A 13,342-nucleotide genomic window follows, 5' to 3' on the forward strand; every position below is an offset into this window, starting at 1 on the left:
TCATCTTACAAGCATCTAAATTATAATATTTCTAGCAGGACACTAATTGTTTGTGTGGTAAGTGATTGAATGTCAAGATGCATCTTGGAACTACATGCTCAAACAATTTTGGTTTCCTTGTATTATTTTTCTCTGCTTCAATCTCTTTTTTTTTTGTTAGATACATTAGTTATCTATCCTACTGTCGTATGGTTGAAAAGACCTCAAAGATAAGATGACACATATATCTGTATGTAGTAGCTTAGCTTATTCCATTATTAATAGTCAGTTTCTACTTGTTGAGGACCTTCTGGTCTCTATAAAATAACTAGATGTCTCCAGCACTTGAAAAAGTAACCTATGCCTCATTACTCTGTTCTGTCACATCCAGACTCAAGGGAGGTCTTTCTCCCCACAGATGCCCCAATAGTTAAAGGAAACATGCAAGGGGAGCTTCCCCAGACTCACCCTGAAATCTGGTCAGCTGACTCCACTTTCTTCACAGTACACCAGTTGCAAAGCCATTATTGTATCTCCTATTCAGTAAGTATATACAGCTAGATTTTTTTTTCAAAAATGCTCAAGACCCGACTTTCACAAGACTTTAGCTCACATTTAGGTACCTAAATAGGAGCCATATTTTCAAAAGTACCTGGCATCTCCTATTGTGAAACTAATAGCGAGGTTCTCAGCAGCAGGTTCTCAATGCTCTTTTGAAAATCTGGTCACTTGTTCTGGCATCTAAAGTGGGAGCTGACCCCTTCTAAAAATACTGTCCCTACCATTCTTATAACTTAACACCGTAGGGGACTGAAACAGGACTTGGGGTATTTTGAAGTTCACAATCTTCTGAATATTTCCCTGAGGCAAGGATACCTGTCAACATTAAAGCTTCAGAGATGGGTTGTAACATAATTTTTTGCGTGTAAGCATGTTTGTGAAAGAGACTGACTCTCTAGTTGATGGCTGCATGCTATAGAAAGAATAAAAGTGTTGTTACTATAGACACTGAATAAAAGACAACCTCTTTGTGCTCAAGTGGCAGGGGCCTGAGTACTTGGAGTGAAGGTGCTAGGCTGTTTCCCTGATTCTAAAACTCTTTAGTTCAGCTGGCATCTGTGCTGTTTGTACCTACCACTGCATTACAGGTGGCTAGCCAGCTGTTGAATTTGAACTGGTACGAGTGCCACTATCAAGTGTATTGGCACACTTACGGTAATATGAAGTAGGGAAAAATTTCAGTAACGTACTGGATAGGTTTGTATGTATATCTTTGCCGCCTTCTGGACAGATTGTCTGGCCTGCTTAAATACTCATGATTTATATTGCTCTACCAAGACTAAAAGCCCTAATACTGTTACAGTGACTGGAGATGCTCCTTTAGCTGAAGTGGTAGGGGCCTGTAGTTTTCCTAGAATCATAGAATATCAGGGTTGGAAGGGCCCTCAGGAGGTCATCTAGTCCAACCCCCTGCTCAAAGCAGGACAACTCCCCAATTTTTGCCCCAGAACTCTAAATGGCCCCCTCAAGGATTGAACTCACAACCTTGGGTTTAGCAGGCCAATGCTCAAACCACTGAGCTATCCCTCCCCCCTTTGAAGCAGAAGGCCTGAGTTCTATCCCTAGTGCCACATACTTGGGGTTTTATCTGCCTTCATCCATCTGTTTGAGGATGCAGAGCATCATAGATTGCCCTTTGCGATCAACATAGATGACGGCTGGCAAAGTGCAGCAAATGCTGTCTTAGGTTTGAATATGCCTGTTTCCTTAGGCTGAAATCCTCACTTCATAAATTTGTTTAATGATATTTTAGGTTGTTCCTGTCTCTCTCACCAAGAAAACAACTTATTCCAAAACAGACCTTCTGACTTCAGCAATGGAGTGTCAGGATCCGCCTGTCCACCACAGATAAAGGAGAACAGAGTGGCCCTTTAAAAACAGCCTTTATCATGTCACAGTGAAACAATAATGATTGGCATACAGGTTAATCTCCCAAAGTGCATAGGAATTAAAATTGTAAATACATCTACAGCAGCAATTAAAGTGCAGAAGCCATTAAGATGGGTGAACCTTTCCGAGTTTCTACTGCGTTCTGCATCAAGGGTCATTCCTGGACATACAGATATCACTTTCTTCTTCAATGCTGTCTTCCCTACAAATGCCCAAGAGGGAGAAGAGTCTATTTTAAAGGCTCCCAGACCCTTCTTTTCCCCAGAATGCTTTGTCTTGGTATGAGATCTTTACTTTCCTAACTCTAATACCAATCTCACATGGTTTACTTCTTCCTCTGTTATAGAGTACTGCTCGGCTCCATGCATGACTGTGGACTTCAACACACCAAAACAGGGAAGCATACAGGAATTATAGCCAAAACCCCCTCCCTGACTCCTTTGGCAGAATGCCTGGGAAGGAAGAATATAGAATCAAAAGAAATTGCAGGATTCAGAAATGAATTCAATTAGCCTGAAGAAATTGCTTTCTGCTTGTATTAGTAACTAGTGATGATGAGGCCCAACTCGTCAGTGCTGGTCACTCTGATTTAAAGGAAGAGCAATGTAAATGGAACATAAGTGCATGAGGAATAATAGTGAGGCCCAATGCTTAACTATTCAAAAAGTGAGAACTTGAATCTGAATGCTTTGATTTTAAGAGATGGTCTTGTTGTTGGCTGTCATGGTGCCTGGAGTGACTTACAGCTGAGAACACCAAACTCAGGATAGACTGTCCCCAAACTGGTGATATATTCTGTCATTAGATTTCACCAAACCAGCAATAAAAATGTACTCCTGGACCGCTATGCTAGTTTTATCATGGAATACAGACAGTCCCCTTGGCATTCCAGACCCTTATTACCACCCAGACAAATTAGACTTTATGATGAAAGACTATTAAAACCAAAATTCACCACACATTAGGTTCTTCCAGTCCCAAAGGATGAGTCACTTACCCCAGGTCAAAATATAAGAACGGCCATACTGCGTCAGACCAAAGGTCCATCCAGCCCAGTATCCTGTCTACTGACAGTGGCCAGTGCCAGGTGCCCCAGAGGGAGTGAACCTAACAGGTAATGATCTAGTGATCTCTCTCCTGCCATCCATCTCCACCCTCTGACAAACAGAGGCTAGGGACACCATTCCTTACCCATCCTGGCTAATAGCCATTAGTGGACTTAACCTCCATGAATGTATCCAGTTCTCTTTTAAAACCTGTTATAGTCCTAGTCTTCACAACCTCCTCAGGCAAGGAGTTCCACAGGTTGACTGTGCGCTGAGTGAAGAAGAACTTCCTTATATTTGTTTTAAACCTGCTACCCATTAATTTCATTTGGTGGCCTCTAGTTCTTATATTATGGGAACAAGTAAATAACTTTTCATTATTCACTTTCTCCACACCACTCATAATTTTATATACCTCTATCATATCCCCCCTTAGTCTCCTCTTTTCCAAGCTGAAAAGTCCTAGCCTCTTTAATCTTTCCTCATATGGGACCTGTTCCAAACCCCTATACTCCAGATTTCCCCAAGACAATGCTGGTAGACAATTTCTTTAGTATCTAAAACTAAAATGTATTTGCTAAGAGAAGAAATGAGTTATTAAAAGGTCAAAGCAGATAAAATACATCACAGTTGAATCAGCATATGAGTCCAGTAGTTAGCAGAGATATGTCTGCTAATTCTCCATAAGTCTCTTAGAGTCCTTCCATGAATCTTTGAGGGTGTCCTCAAATGATTTTTTGCGGGGATCTCAGTCCAATGACTCAAACTCCCCCTATTTAGAGTTCAGCAGATCAGAGATATTGGATCAATCCCATGAATCCTTATTTATAGCTCTCCCACACAGAGAGGAAGCTGACAGGTGTCTTCACAGAAAACCCTTCACAGCATATGTTTTCCTTTGACAAAGAATAGATACTTGAGTCTGGGAAAAGACCCAATGGCACTTGCTTTGAAGATTGAATTCTTCAGCCCTAAGGCTTTGGTTTTGTAAACACAAAATTCCAGTCATATAATTCTCCATTAAATAAATTCACACCTAAACGTTACATACATGCCTTTTGAGCTAATGACAATTGAGTATAGTTGCATATGTAATGTAATGGTAATATAGAGTTACAAGACATGAAAAGGATTTAGCAACTACAGGTTAATTTGGTTATGCTGTGTATATCTAACAGGATGTAGGTAAATACAATTAACATCTATTCTTGATTTTTATCAACACAAGTGAATGGCCTTGTGTCTTCTAATCTATTTATATTCCATGATTACCCACACACAGTGATTTAACACCTCCTTGAGGTTGTGCTTTGAACTGGCTAGCTGTCAGTGCCACAGGTACACAATCTCAAAGGGGCTGGGAGGAATGATGCTGCAAGAGGTGTGTGTTCTTCTTTTTTAAGCTAGTATTTGGTGTTAGAACAAAACGTACTATAAGCAAATGAAGGCTTGAATCTGGGCAGAACCTTTTACACGGAGAACAGGAAACGTAATGAACAAAGGCTACATCTATGCTTGGAGCTGGGGGTGTGATTCCCCTGCTCCAGGAGACATATTCTTGCTAGCTCTCATCAAGCAAGCATGCTGTAAACAGAAGTGTAGCCATGGTAGCATAGGCAGCGATGAATGATGGCATGGGCTAGCTGCCCTTAGTAAACACTTGCCTAGACCCCATGGTTATGTACTTGGGGTGCTGAGCCTGTGTTACTGTGCCTATGAACTATTTTTAGCGTAATAGCTTGATGAGAGCTAGTTCAAATGTCTACTTGAGCAGATCCCCAGTTCCAATTGTAGACATAGCTTAACTGCTAAGGGAAGCAATTGAAAATCTTTTTTTTTAAAAAAAAATAAAATTTGGATGAGTGCAGGAGTTGCAGTAAGTAGCAGAAGATAAAAGTCAGTCCTGGAGGGGAATTTTGGACTCCTTTGGGTCCTACTAATGCGTCTTAAATGGAACTGGACCTAAGAACACGTTGTGTTGGCAATGAAGGAGCTATTACACTTCGTTTTGTTTAACGGCAGCCATATCGACCTTACAGATGGTAACTGAATTTAGAGATGTCTCTGCTGTAGAATGAAAGTGGAGTCCACATGTATTCCGGTGTATTAGTCATGTGCACAGCAAATTAACAATTAATTCTGTTCAGCAACAATATTCAACAATATTCAACTCTTGACATATTCATCCAGATTATGTTCTATGTAGATTCTGCTACTAACTGGACATTCAATTTGTGTTTTCTCTCACCAGCTTGATCTCAGAACGAATGCCGCAACAGAGATTCAGTGAAACAGAATATTACCCTTATTAGATGATCTAAATGGTGGTGGTGCTCTGAGTAGAGCATGCTACCATTGGATACCATTTGTTCAGAAGGTCCTATTGTGCTTTTCCCTCATCTTCCTGAGGGTTAAGAATCCCAAAGAAGGCGGTTACATAAGTTAAAGTGTGTCTGAATTGCACTCAGTCATGCAAATCTGAATAGGATACTTATCTGGTGTACTCATCAACTTCAAAAATGATTATAGCTAGAGGGCTGAAGGTTGCATAGTGAAAGCATAGAAGCCATCACTAATATCTTCTGTATGCAAGGATCTCTACACTGGGCTAGACTGGGACCATGGCTTCGTTTCAGCTAGTTTATAGTGTCTGTGAAGTAATGTACATTAGTCTTGGTTATGGATTTCCCTCAGAGCTGGAAGATAAAAAAAAGACTGCATCAGCAGGAACAAAGCATTTATTGGTGTATATAACACAGATAGGATCATTTCATTCACATGGACGGTTATAATCCTGTAGATATTGTGCAACTGCATGAAGTGCAAGGGATGAGGATTTGGGGCAGAGAGCATTGACCTCAAAACTCTAAAGAGATCTCCTAACAGTTTTACAGACTCGTGAATCTGGGATTCATTTATAGCTGTCAGAATCTATTTCTTCTGATCTGTTGTTTTCTTAATAATAATAATTAATAATATGTGAAGAGAAGGCAACCAAGAAGGCATTATAAGGGCTTTACAAGAGTGAGTTTAAAATTGTTATACAGAAGGGGCCTCACTAATCCATCAGGTAACAAACTGCAGTCAGTTAGAAGAGACAGCCCTCAGTTTTTGACATCTGTCCTACATAACTGGGACTGAAGAGTGATACTCTTGCCTAAACCTAAACCTCTCTTATTGGCTGTGACCTAAACCTCTCTTATTGGCTGTGACTACTAAAGGCTTCGTCTATTGCCCTCCAGCACTTCCACTGCCAGCTTCATCTCTCACTTCCCTGGCTGCTTTATTGCTTCTTTCTCTTTCTCACTTCAGCAAAGGGAGTTGCTTCATCTCTTCTTGGAGCAAGGGGTAACGAAAGAGAAGAGCATGGTAGGGAAGGGAGGAAGAGAGAGAATGACCCTGCGGGGAGACACTGAGAGAAAAAAGAGGGAGGCAAGATAAGTGGCAAAGAGAGAGGGAGAAATGGGATTAATTGTAGTTAGGGAATAGAAAAGAGGAAAGTTCAGATGTTCACTGGTAGAGGGGGAAATGAATGAGGAGCTCTGAGAAAGTGATTTGAAAGGAGCAGGCCATTGGGAGAGAAGGGGGAAATGGGCCACAAAGGTACAAGAGGAAGAAAACGAGGCATAATAACCACTCCTAACATATCAGAGGGCCTAGTGGGCTAGCAGGGTACCAGGCCTCACTTCAAGAACATAAAAGACAGAAGAGAGCTGGGCACTGGTGAGAGATAGCTAGGGGTGTGTGTGCACATGCACGTTGTGGGGAGGAGAGGCTGGGGAAGTCCTGGGGCTGGGTTAGGATTATCCTAGTTTAGGTAGGTATGAAAAAATAGGATCTTTCTGGGTCTTTCCCATTATGGTTTTATAAGTGTTTTTAACACATAATGATTTTATAAATTTCTTTAACTTATATTTCACCACAATAATGCAATTGTACATTCTACTGTGTTATTGTGTGAACACATGGGGCAGAGGACATATGATTTTGGTCTGGTAAGAAATTGTTTTTAAGAACTACCTGAAATCTCTCTCTCTCTCTCTCTCTCTCTCTCTCTCTTTTTTTTTTTTTTTTTGAGGCCTTGATCATTAAGATATCCATAAAAATAGCAGAATGGTCATCCCAAAATTCATGCAGCTGTGGCAACCCCCAGACTTCTGTTTGTTTGGAGAATTATCCCCACAAAAATGTCTTATTTTGTAAATATGATGGTAGTTAACACATTTCAGAATAGCCTAAATGTAAACTAACCTAAGTAATTTAGAGATGAGGGAATATTTTATTTGTTTGTATGAAAAATAAGAAAGAGGTAATTTGCAAAGAGAGATGAAATGCAAGTTTTACTAAATGCATACACATTTGGCTGGATGCAAGAGACTAATAATTTATGTGCCTTTCCTCCCCAAAAGTAAAGCTTACACCCGCAAATGAGTTACTGAGATTCCTACCGAAGTTAAGGTACATAAATAACATTTTTCTTTCCTAGGTACTTATATGGCTTCCACCACCATAGTATCTAAGTGATTCACAATCTTTAATGTATTTAGTCTCCCGACACTCCTGGGACACAGGGAGATGTTGCTATTCCCATTTTACAGATGCAGAACTGAGGCACAGAGAGACTAAACAGCTTGCCCAAGATGACAAAGGAAGTCGTTTGATGGGAAGGCTCTGTTTGCGGAGCAAACAGATACAAGGCTGCATGGCATAAAAGACTCCTGCATGACCCTCCAGACCCTGGGCCTCTATGTCCGGCTGCAGCAAAACCTAAGTTCAAGCCACAGCAGACTCCTGCCCAAGCTGCCCTCCCAAAATATGAGGCCACCCATAAGAAGCAGCGGGACTATAAGAAACGCCCTCAGAGGCAGTCTCGGCCTGCCCCCCAGCCTGGGTCCTTAAAGGGCAAGCAGGCGGGGAAAAGGCATTTTTGACGGGAAGCTTGGGGGCATCCCACCAGTCCTCACCAGGGATCCACCCCCAATAAAGCTACCCTTCTCCAACCGGTTGTGTGCTTTCCTCCCGGAATGTTTGTGGCTAACCTTGGACCGATGGGTTCTCAACACCATCTCCTGGGGTTACACCCTCCAGTTTACTTCCTCCCCACCCAACCACCCCCCAATCCCCATCCCTCTTGGGGGACCCCTCGCACAAAGCTCTGCTCGAGCAGGAGTTGGGGCGGCTCCTAGGATTAGGAGCAATAGAGGCGGTGCCCGAGGAGTTCATGGGCAAGGGGTATTACTCCCATTATTTCCTTATCCTGAAGGCCAAAGGGGGGCTCAGGCCTATCCTGGACCTGTGAGGTCTGAACCAGTACATGGTGAAACTCAAGTGCCGCATGGTCTCTCTGGCCTCCATCATCCCCTCCCTGGATTCCGGGGACTGGTACTCTGCCCTCGATCTCCAGGATGCGTACTTCCACATCCACATATTCGAGGGGCACAGGCGCTTCCTCCATTTCATGGTGGGGCAGACTCATTACCAATTCACGGTCCTCCCATTTGGTCTGTCCACTGCCCCCAGGGTGTTTACTCAATGCTTGTCGGTGGTAGCTGCCTATATTTCCCTATCTGGACGATTGGCTTGTCAAGGGCAGCTCCCAGTCGCAGGTGAGGGATCACTTGGTGCTCCTCCTGTCCACATGCACCGCCTTGGGCTTGTTGGTAAACAACCCCAAGTCAACGTTAGTCTTGGTCCAACACACAGAGATTATTGGGGCACTCTGGGATGTAGGCGCCAGATAGATTCAAGACCTTGAAAGGTCTCATCGACTCGGTCACAAGGTTCCCGGTGACAACAGCCAGGGTTTGCCTGCAACTCTTGGGTCACATGTCGGCATGCACGTACGTGGTCCATCACGCCCGATTCAGGATGAGGCCCCTCCAGCTCTGGTTGGCCTCAAAGTTCTCCCAGGCCACAGACAGGATAGACAAGGTCCTTATCGTGTCGGACTCTGTGATCACCTCCCTACCGTGGTGGTCCGCCCCAAACAACATGCTCCAAGGGGTTCTGTTCAGGGACAAAGCCCCATCATTGGAGCTGGTGTCTGATACGTCGGACCTGGGTTGGGGAACTTTCAGACCCAAGGCCCGTGGTCGGCTCAGGACCTGACCCTACATATAAATGTCAAAGAGCTCAGGGCAGCGCAGCTGGTGTGCATGGCCTTCCGCTCGCACCTGGAGGGCAAGGTAGTCAGGGTCCTCATGGACAACATGGCCTCAATTTTCTATATCAACAGGCAAGGTGGGGCCCTATCCTCTCCCCTCTACCATGAAGCCCTCAGGCTGTGGGACTTCAGTATAACCCACGACATCCACCTGAAGACCTTCCACCTACCTGGCGCCCGGAACAAGAGGGTGGATTGCAACACGAGTGGTCCCTCCACCCGGCTCTTTCGAAGCCCGTTAGCTTTTCCGAAGGTGGGGAACTTCCCAGGTGGACCTATTTGCAACTCAGCAGAGCCAGCGATGCCCCCAGTTCTGATCCAGGGGGGCCTCGGGAGGGGTGTTATCTCTGATGCCTTTCTCCTGTCCTGGTTAGGCTGGCTTCTCTATGCCTTTCCCTCTAATCAGCAGGGTCCTGGAAAAGATAAAGACGGCCAAGGCCCAGGTCCTCCTGATTGCCCTGGCGTGACCCAGGCACCATTGGTACGGGACCCTCAGGACCAGGGCTGCCTCCTCCATCCCAACCTAGCAGCGCTTCACCTCACGGTGTGGCTGCTCAGTCGTTAGGCAGAGAGGAAAGGACATGCTCAGAACAGATTCAGTGCGTCCTCCTCAAAAGTAGATGGCTCTCCACTAGCTGCGCTTATTTGGCGAAGTGGTCCCGGTTCTCTAGGAGGGCGGTGAACCAGGGTGTCTCCCCGGTGGCCACCCCGATCCAGCTTATCCTTGATTACCGCCTCCTCCACCTGAGGGCCCAGGGCCTGGCATCCTCGTCGGTCAAGGTACACCTGGCAGCCATATTGGCCTTCCATCCCCCAATGCAAGGGCACATGGTATTTTCTCATGCTATGACCTGCCAGTTCCTCAAGGGTTTAGGCTGTCTTTTTCCATATGCTAGACCCCCGGTCCCTAAACCTGGTGTTGGCTCGTCTCATGGGGCCCCCGTTTGAACCACTGGCCATGTGCTCCTGGTCTCACCTCTCATAGAAGGTGGCCTTCCTGGTTGCAATCATGTTGGCCAAGCGAGTCCCGGGGCTCAGGGCCCTGACCTCCGAGCCACTGTACACGGTCTTTCATTAGGACAAGGTCCAGCTCCGCTCACACCCCTCGTTCCTCCTGAAGGAGGTCTCTGCCTACCACATGGGTCAGGACATTTTTCTGTTGGTCCTCTGCCTGAAGCCTCACATGTCCAGCGAGGAGCGCCGTCTCCACAAGCTCGATGTGCAGCGGGCTTTGGCTTTCTACCTTGAGTGGACCAAGCCGTTCAGAAAGTCCTTGCAATTGTTTGTCACCTCGGCTGAGCACACGAGGGGCCAGCTGATTTCCACTCAGCGGCTTTCCAATTGGATCACTTCGTGCATCTGCTCCTGCTATGAGCTGGCGGGTGTCCCCCCACCACCCATTGTGAGGGCACACTCGACTCGGGCGCAGGCCTCATCGGCTGCCTTCATGGCCCACGTCCCCATCCAGGACATTTGTAGGGCTGCCATGTGCTCTTCAGTTCACACGTTCACCTTGCACTATGCAATTGTCCCCCAAACCAGGGATGACGCCGGGTTCAGCAGGGCTGTCCTCCATCCTGGGAACTTATGAACTCCTACCCACCTCCAACAGATATAGCTTGGAATCACCTGTTGTGGAATACACATGAGCAATCACTCGAAGAAGAAAAGACAGTTACGTTTTCCGTAACTGGTGTTCTTCAAGATGTGTTGCTCATGTCTATTCCACGTCCCACCCTCCTTCCCCTCTGTCTGGCAAGAAGGAACTGAGGGTGGGGGGAGCGTGCAGCTCCCCTTATACCGCGCCAGGCAGGCGCCACTCCAAGGGTTGCGGGGGGTGCTCCCCCCATGGGTACTGCTAGGGGAAAAACTTCCAGCACCAGTGCACGTGGCGAGCATGCACACCTATTGTGAAATAGACATGAGCAACACATCTCGAAGAACACCAGTTACAGAAAAGGTAACTGTCTTTTCTTTGGTGCTTTTGTCCTAATGAAACTGGTGACCCAACATTTGAGTGAGTGCACTGTCATCTTAACATGTAGCCCCAAGTGTAGGCAATTCAAAATACCACACATGAGCAACAAGTGCTGGATGAACCTGGACTTTCCGGTCGAGCAGTGTCAACGTGTCTATATATGCAGGCAAAGAGTTACAAGGATATACCATGGCTACTTCAGCTCAAAGCTGGATTAACTTTTAAAATCAAAACAAGATTTCTGAACCCACTTAGCTTGGAGGTCAGAGAAATCTGGATTTGTAGTCCACCCTCTGTTAGAATTAGCTAAAAATCATATGGGGGGAGGAATAACTCAGTGGTTTGAGCATTGGCCTGCTAAACCCAGGTTGTGAGTTCAATCCTTGAGGGGGCCATTTAGGGATCTGGGGCAAAAATTGGGGATTGATCCTGCTTCAAGCAGGGGGTTGGACTAGATGACCTCCTGAGGTCCCTTCCAACCCTAACCTTCTATGATTCTATATCATGGGATTACAGCGTATATTTAAACAGAATGATTTGTTTTGTTTGTTAACGTAAATGTCCTCATAAAAAGCTTTGAGTCAAAAGAACTTTTAGGAGAGGTTACAGATCTATTAGTGCTGATTTTAAAAAATTAATCAGCATGATTGGATGACTCAGGTGATTGATGATAGAGTATGGGATATTTCATCTCTCTCACTGGTCTGAGTCCAAGGCGATTAGTAGTGACCCAAAGAGGCTACTATCTGAGAACTGTTAGATGGCCTGGATAAAATGAGCTGGTAGTTTCAGTCCAGTCCCTCGGGAAGCTTTTAGAATAGACTGGGAACACAATGGACTACAAATAATATTAAGTATTAACGTTAATGAGGGGGAGGAATTTGTTACGGTGAGTAAGGATGTTATAACAAGAAATAATAGACACTGGAAAATGAATCTTCTATAAATGTGCTAAAGTAGTTTTTTTACAGTATAACAATGAATACCTTGCTCAGGTAAGTACTTGAGGGGTTCAGAAGTGGGTTAGACAGGAAAACAGATATAGTAACGGGAACAATCCTTTACTACGCAGGTGTTTGGGCTAGGTAATTCAAGAGGCTTTTTCCTGCTTCATCAATGGCTTTATAGGTTTGAGGTTGAAAAATACCTAGCAATGGGTATCTGAATTGGGGCTCAGTGCCTTCTAATTATCCAGAACAGGGCAGAAGTTATGCTTCATTAATCATTCAGAACAAGCATGTTTATAATGTGCTTCTTGTTGATACATCTCAAATACTGTGCTGGAAATGCCCTCCATCTCTAGTTAAATTTGTGGGGGATGAGGTTCTTGATCTCAGACATAGACCTTGGCTCTTACGTTTCCTTCTTTCCTCTAAAAGATTAATCTTTATTTATTTGACCTTCTTTAATCATTGTAAATGTGAACAGTTTTTTAATTGAAAGGAACACATCATCTTAGTTGTCCAGATGGCGCACAAACACATGATTATTGATTTCCCATTAGAAAAAACCTCTGAATTAGTTTCACATATTTATATCTGAACATGTGAGTTTCAGCTCTAACCGTGCTTAATTTAGTGTTGGCCCAATTACACAGGTCAATGCAGCTGAATAATACTGGTGAAAGGGCAGAAGTGTAGAATATTTTTCCTCCAGGCTTACCTGGCAGCAAATACTAATTTTTGTGCTTGCTGTCAAAACTGACATCAGCATCTATAGCAGTATTTGTCTGGGTCCCCCCCCCCCCCCCCCGGGTATTTGATTCTTGCTTTTTCTCTGTCAGGTTTTGTTTCTCATTTCCAGTTGCCTCTTACTTCTTACATTCATCTTCATTTCTGCAATGCTTACTTTCTTACCTCAGTGACTTTCACTATAGCTTATTTCTCCCCTAGATTGATAAACACTGTGACGTACTTGATATAGAACATTTTTTGGCTGAATTAGGAGCACTAACTCTGCTTTCTTCAGCCAACATGTGGCCAGTTGCTGGATCGTCTTGCTAAATATTTGTCTATTCGGTGAATAGCGACAAATGTGGCTGTATTTGTGGAACCGCCAGAGTAAAGTTACTGTTCATTGAGTGCTTTCAAGGTACCTGTAAAGTTGGGAGCATTTGTAACATGGCCAATATTAAAAAGAGACAGAAGGTTATATAAAGTGATCTTGATCAGTTAAACTGGCATTCCACTTCATACACAACTCAGTTAATGTTCCACTAAAAGAAAC

General features: G+C 44.4%; 1 protein-coding gene across 2 annotated transcripts in view; it reads left to right on the top strand.

Annotated features, from left to right (window-relative positions):
* Window positions 1–13,342, top strand: part of GRID1 (glutamate ionotropic receptor delta type subunit 1) — an 828,161-nt gene that overhangs the window by 170,081 nt on the left and 644,738 nt on the right. The gene's annotated exons all lie outside the window — the stretch shown is intronic.

Source organism: Lepidochelys olivacea, assembly GCF_965140295.1.
Source record: "Lepidochelys olivacea isolate rLepOli2 genome assembly, chromosome: 7".
Lineage (NCBI taxonomy): Eukaryota > Metazoa > Chordata > Testudines > Cheloniidae > Lepidochelys > Lepidochelys olivacea.